Source organism: Thunnus thynnus, chromosome 22, assembly GCF_963924715.1.
Source record: "Thunnus thynnus chromosome 22, fThuThy2.1, whole genome shotgun sequence".
In the NCBI taxonomy this organism is placed as follows: Eukaryota; Metazoa; Chordata; class Actinopteri; order Scombriformes; family Scombridae; genus Thunnus; species Thunnus thynnus.
In genome coordinates this window covers 10,397,024-10,404,011 of record NC_089538.1, presented here as the reverse complement: position 1 = coordinate 10,404,011, position 6,988 = coordinate 10,397,024, and positions in this window count along the sequence as shown.

Below are 6,988 nucleotides of genomic sequence, written 5' to 3'. Positions count from 1 at the left end.
TTAACTTTTTCTTACTCCAACAGTCGTTCCTCTGTCTTCCTCTCACAGTGCTTACCTGTCTTGCTCTGAGTAGTTCCTTCCATCACTCCCTGACCTCTAACCTGTAGAGGCCTTGCTCAGGGACCCAGCCAGCAGGTTGAGGCCAGGGCTGAGATGACTTTGGGGGGGGGTCTCCAGCCCTGTCCGACCAGGAACATCCGTCACAGTCAGAGTGACCACAACCAGAGCTCAGTCTAGCATACGGGGAGGCGGTGGTGGTGGTGGCGGTGGAAGTGGGGGAGGGCAAAAGTGAGAGATAAAGACTGATGGGTAAGGGGCTCATGCTCCTCTATCATCATTTCACAGGTCTGGGACTGTGAGACATCAGCCTCTCACACTGGGAATCACTGCTGGTTTGGGAATGGATGGGAGATGGTAAAAGAAGAAAAGTAGAATAGTTCAGGAAGGTGGAATGCAACCAGTTTGGCGGACTAGACTCTGCTGTTTAAAGAACCATCGACTAAAGCCAGCGAGTGAGTTGACAGACTGATTGAAATTGTACACAACAGCATTTGAGAAGCACTTGAATGGAAATGTATTTGGAACGCTTAGTGAGATGCCGGGCGGCTTTCCTCAATTTCTGTGCAAAAACATGCAAATGCAACTCTGTGAGGGCATGCACATACATTGTACACAATGTGAAGACTTATCCGCCAAAAGACATAATGTAGGGCAAAATACATACACACGCACAAACACATGCACGCATATAAATGCAAGTACACTCGAACGCCATACACAAATAAGTATTTTCTCTCCCTTAAGTAAATACATAACTACACATTTGGAGTGCACATGCAAATGTACACACACACATGCACACAGCTGCTTTCACAATCAGTTGTGCACACACACAAACACACACACACACACACACACACACACACACACACACACACACACAAACACACACCTACACACAGATTAGGCTACTGCTGGGACTGAGGGAAATGGCTTTAGGGGACCCATGGCAGCGGCTGTGGTTCCCTGTCTCTGGCTTAGACACAGCCACGTCGATAACTAATCCTGACCTTTCCCCAGCCACCAAATTGAAAAATAAGAATAAGAAAAAATAAAATAGATGGCGGATGCTATCGAGATGGCCTCTGCTACTTCCTGTGGGTGTAAGAAGCGCTCCATCTAATGGATTGGGAGGAGGGGGAAAGGAAAGCGAGAGGGGATGGGTGTTGGGTTGGCCGTATCTGCTTTCACAAGGTCCCTTCACATGGGCTGGGGACTAATGCTTTCCTTGGTTTGCCCCACTGGCCCAATCCAAACCTGGAGAGCCAGTCATGAGGTGGATTCCGGTCTGTCATGTCATGTCTATCTGTCTTCCAAGCCAAGACAGAAAGCAAGATAGGAGAAATAGACACCTGTGCTACTACTGTATGAAGCAAATGACCTATACAAATCCAGATGTTGCCCCACGGTTCATTATATGAGGGGAGTCTAACCTTTCCATTGGTAATACACACAGACACACATACACGCACATCCACTCCTTGCTCTGTCATACCTGTTAGAGCTCTAAATTACCTTTGCGACAACCATGGCAAGTGTTGCCAAGCATCTCACTGTAGCGAATATATTTGGTTACATTACCCAACCACCCATGGTGTGCCACCGAGGTGGTGATGTGCTCCCACCGGACGCTGATATATTTGATTTCATCAAACATTTTGACCTCCTGGGAGGATGGTTCCAGACATGTGTGTCCACCATCAGAATAACTGACATATAAACTCCATTACTATAGAAGTCTGTCTAGTCTATGTGTGAAATCCAAAATATCTTCACTTTTCCAGAAGAAATTGCCGTTGCTCCTGGACAATCCGTGATTGTGTAAAAGTGAAATCGAGGGGACAGAAGTCAATATATTGCATGGGGAAATGGCTAAGCCATTTTAGTGAACAATAATAAGAAAATGAAGCAGCGACAAAGCAGTCGGCACTCAGAAATGGTGCAAACTGAAACAAGAAAAAGCTCATTTGAAATTAGAAATGAAATTACCTCAGTCACTTGCCCAAATGGGACCGTTTTCCCCTTCTGTCCACACAAAAGGAGAAAATATCATTTGTGAGGAGATTCTGGGCAGCAGACTCATTATAAAAAGAAACACAGTAACATGCATATGCACAAAGAGGCACACAGAAAGTAAAGGCCAACATCAGTGAATGCACAGAAACACTGATTTGCACAAAGATAAAGAGGTTCAGATGAACTTCTATCTCTCTGTCTCTGTGGCACAGATGCACACACATATGTGGATGCTTAAAGAGCCCCCCACTCCATGTGGCAAAGCATGTGTATGTCTATACACTTAGGTGGAAACACACACACCCCAAGGTGGTGAAACTGGCTGATATTTCAGCAGGACCCACTAGGGGGAGTGGTAGTTTTCAGTCCCAAAGAGCCTGCTTCAAGTCTATTCCACCTGGATCTTGCTTTTACAGTGATGATGTTTTGTTGGGGCTCCAACTCAGATCATTGGGCTCAGTAGTTGATAATAGTTGTTGATAGTAAGGTTGTAAAATCCAGTCATAGGTCATAAATAAGTCCTTGTCTACTTCTAATGTTGATTGGTTGAAATGTGAGTGCAGGGAGGAAAGAAGGAGGAAGGGTGCAAGCATGTGAATGAAGGTTCCATCAACACAGAAACAAAAAGCACAAGCAAAATACATATATTTAAGTGTGTTATGCAGATCTATATACTGGTATGCTACAACAAAAGATTGTACACAAAGGATGTGTACAATAGTATTCAGTGCACAGACTAGAGAGAGAACTTCCCCCTTTCTCTCTGTTGGCAGAACAGGCTCTAACTGCCTCTCATTGCTAAGCTATTGGTGCGTTGCACCGATGAAATCTGTCCCCGTCTTTTGATGCAAATAATACACATTTGTAAGACTCATTAGTCACTCAGTGGGTAATGGTGCCAGACGGCGCCGGAAAAACCACGAGAGCAGGTAAAATAAATTAGACAGAGATTAGAGCCTTAACTTCTTACACACAAAACAAGTGGACACACAAAACTATATACAACTGTGTGTGTTGCAGGTGCTACACATATATAGTCACTCGCAGATTCACGCACAATAACCTGAGCTAAGCAACATACAGACAGAAAGTTTGCCAGCTGTAAGAAAACAGAAGGCATGTAATGGTAATGTTGGATATTAACTGCAAAACTGTGTGTTTATTTGAAAATAATGCTTTTATGAATTTCACAACTTATTGTATTGCACGTTGTTGCAGTAAACCTCTGCGTTTGACAACCTTTTTTTATATTAAATCTACATTAATACATTTTTTTGGCCACTTGGGGATATCCAACAAGCTGCACAATACTGTCATATTGCCTTATAAAGCTGATGTGTCGCATGTGTTAGCTATCAGTTGCCTGTTCACACACCCAGTAGACATGGAGCAACATTAGCATTCATTTGGAGTCATGTCTCTGTCCACCTGGTAAAATTGGAAATATGTGGCTCTTCGTGTCGTGTGGTCAATTTCTGTTGGTTTGAGCAACACCATTCACATCACACATTTTACCAAATTAACCAACAAATTAACACCAGTCATGTGGCATTCATTCTAATCATACACTGAAAATGAGCCCTGCCCATCAGTAGAGAATTCAACAAGTCAAGTAAGAGAGGATGTAAAGTCTCTGGTGTCCAAATGCAGCTCACCCTATACATCATCTACCATCCCAGGCCTTGTCAGAGAAGGTCACTGGAGTAGCACCCTCCAGTGGTGACGTTACAGCTAATTTCTGCTGTGTTTTAGCTCTTTTTTTAATGGAATGTTTGCCTCCAGCTATCCACAGCATGGCTAATTAATCGGAGTAATTATTTGCTTAGGCAGACAAAGTGAGCGTTTTGTCTGTGTTCGGCAGTTTTCGACAGGAGAACATTGTGTCCGGATGAGGGCACGGGGACTGGAGCACAATAGCCGGGGGAGAAAAGTGGGATGACGTCTCATTGATGCAAGAGCTTTTTTTAAAAATTATTTTACTTTGGGTGTACGTGTGTGTGTGTGTGTGTGTGTGTGTGTGTGTGTGTGTGTGTGTGTGTGTGTGTGTGTGTGTGTGTGCTGAGGAACTGTGTCACCTTTGCTATGATTCAGGAATTTGAAGCCAGGCAAGTCTTGTGGTCTTTGGGCAGACACTAATTAACTATCTATGTCTTGAGCTGTAGTCAGCCACACTGAGGCTGGAATTTGATTTCAGTGATCCTTTCTGACTTGGCAAGTTTCATGAAGGAATGTTCAGAGAAAACTGAATTTTCTGAATCTGGGAAAAGTTGAGGCAGGCAATGATCATGACCTAAATATATCTATTTTTCCCTACTGCTTGTCAATGACAAGAAGAGATCATGATGTTTGCATTTTCTTTCAGTAATTATTCAAGTTATGTCTGACCAGCAGTGTGAAGCAAGAGTATTTGGAACCTGTAGTGAGACAAAATATGGCACTAAGGGCCTTTTTTGATCATACTCAGGAGCTACATCAGGATCAAGTCCCATTTGTGCACTTTCCTTTGTGTTTTCGACTGTATCTGTAGAAGCCAAATGAGTGACAAAAGTTTAAAAATACACATTTTTTAAAAGATGCAACTTTTGCAAATGACGAGACAACAACACAGAGTCATTGTCGACTTCTTTTTGTTTCAATTTACGGTTGTGCGAATATGATATTTAAATGGATGGTGGAAAAGAGATGTGCAGTTGTGGAAAGTTCTTGTTCATTGTCTCTGTTATCAGTCTTTTCCCTTATTACTATCTCCTCCAGTGTTTGGTTGTGTATGTCCGTGTGTGTGTGTGTATCTGTCCACATCTAATCTTGCATACTACTGGACCCATCAGCCTAATATTTTTTGTGCAAATTTATGACTCTATGCTCAAGGACTTCTCATGGTTGCAGTAATTCACAATGGTTGAAAAACCTACTTTATAACATATTTTACATCGCCATTTACTGCTGTCTCTTCACTCCTCTTACCAGGCCGGTAGAGGCTGCAAGTAATCAACAACTGCAGCAAAAGGCATTTCTGGCAATCAGCTAGGCTAAAAACAAGTCTGAGTTGAGTAAGATTCAACTCTTCTTTGTTTGGGAGGAGAGAGGGAGGTAAGGAGGGGTTTTGTTTTGTGTTCTATGTTCTAAATAGATAAAATGTTCTGAATAAATAACAATATTTAAATTGAGTTTGGACCTGTCATCCCATTTATTGTTACCTTATTAAGTTTATACAGTTAGATGAGCTCAGCAAAGAACTTACATTAATAAGAAGTGAAAGCTGATTGGTCGTTCCTTTGCAACATCAGCATGAAACAACAGAGCTACGTCTCCACCATTTTGGACTGGAGGTGAATAACATATTATCAAAGCCCTTAATGATGCCAGTGCCAGTGCCATCCAAAAGTAAAACAAAGTTCTCTCTGTTGTCATATATTTAATGCCTCTATTGAAATGGCCTGTGTTGAACAATGAAAGATATTATAAATATGCATACAACTAAATCTTTCAAATCATGGGTTCAGATTTACAAATTCTGCGTGTTCCAAATATAAAGACATAACATAACATAAAAACATACCTTTTTTCTCTGCTTCTCAGTGGAGCAAAAAGTGAGCAATGGACATAAATGGAAGCTCGAAAAATCCAGCACTCTTGGGATTTTGAGAAACCAGGCAATCTCTTTCATGTCAAGGACCTCCAAAATAGATGCACAATAGACCTCAGACCCATGTTTGAGAGGATTTTGTCCAAAAAATCCTGTCTAAGAAGATAAATTCCCTGGAAGTTAGTGTAATAAAAGTGAAATTAATCTATTTGTCCTTTTTGCTGGGAACCCCCTGCAGCCCTCTCAAGGACCCCTGGTGGTCTGCGGATCCCAGTTTGGGAACCATTCTTCTAAACGACTCGATAACCACATTACAAAGTGGACAAAATTAGGGATGTCACAACAATCAATACATAGATCCCATAGATACCAAATCAATGCCAGCATTTAGAAAATGATACTAATACCAGCATCAATGTGTATAATAATACTGACATCAGTAGTGTCAGTGTTATTATTCTAATACAGCCAGAGTTAGTTTGTTTAAGTGCTGAAACACTTAAAGTTTCAGTCATTTCAGTCAGTTACAAATTTGCAAACCAAAATGAGAGCACATAACCACACAGTTGTATTTGTTGTTACAGCAAGACATTTCCTAGGCGACAGTTCCTCTAACTTGAAATGACTATTGTTTGGGGCTGTTTTGCTCTCTTCTTGAAGGCTACAGGCCAATATTTAATTTGTAACTCTTATTCTAATACAGCCTGTATGCTTAAAGAAAGAAACACACCAAGTTTCTGTTCAATAATTCATGTTTATAAAAAGTTTTTTAATAAAAGAGTGTTTCCTGAATGGGATTTCTAGTTTTACCATGGTATCAAATCAGGTGTTGAGTAGTGGAACTTCAGTGGTAACTCTAGTATGGTGTCATCACTAGTATATATTTTAAGTGTCATACAATTAACTAATGAGATATTTTGAGCCACTGAAAAAGTACTTGATCAGGAGAAGGGACTTTTTGGTTAGCCAGAACTATGGTTCAGGAACAGGAACTGATTTAATTTGCTCCGATGTAAATGCAGTTCTTAAAAAGGTTTCAGGAAAAATTTATGTGGTGAAAAAGGGCCATAGAGATGGATAGTAATGAATTTGGCCGTGATGGCCTCACTGCTCACTAGCACAAGCACCTTCCTCTGGCTCAATCACGGCAGTAAATTTAACTGACACACCCATGTAGCCCCAACCATTACACACTTTTTATGTATCAATAAGCAGAAATAAAAGCAGCATGACCTGTACATTTAGCAAATCTTAGCAGTCACATATAAACAAGCAGTCACATACACACACAAACACACTCTCGCTCCTGCCTATATTGAACAGGCT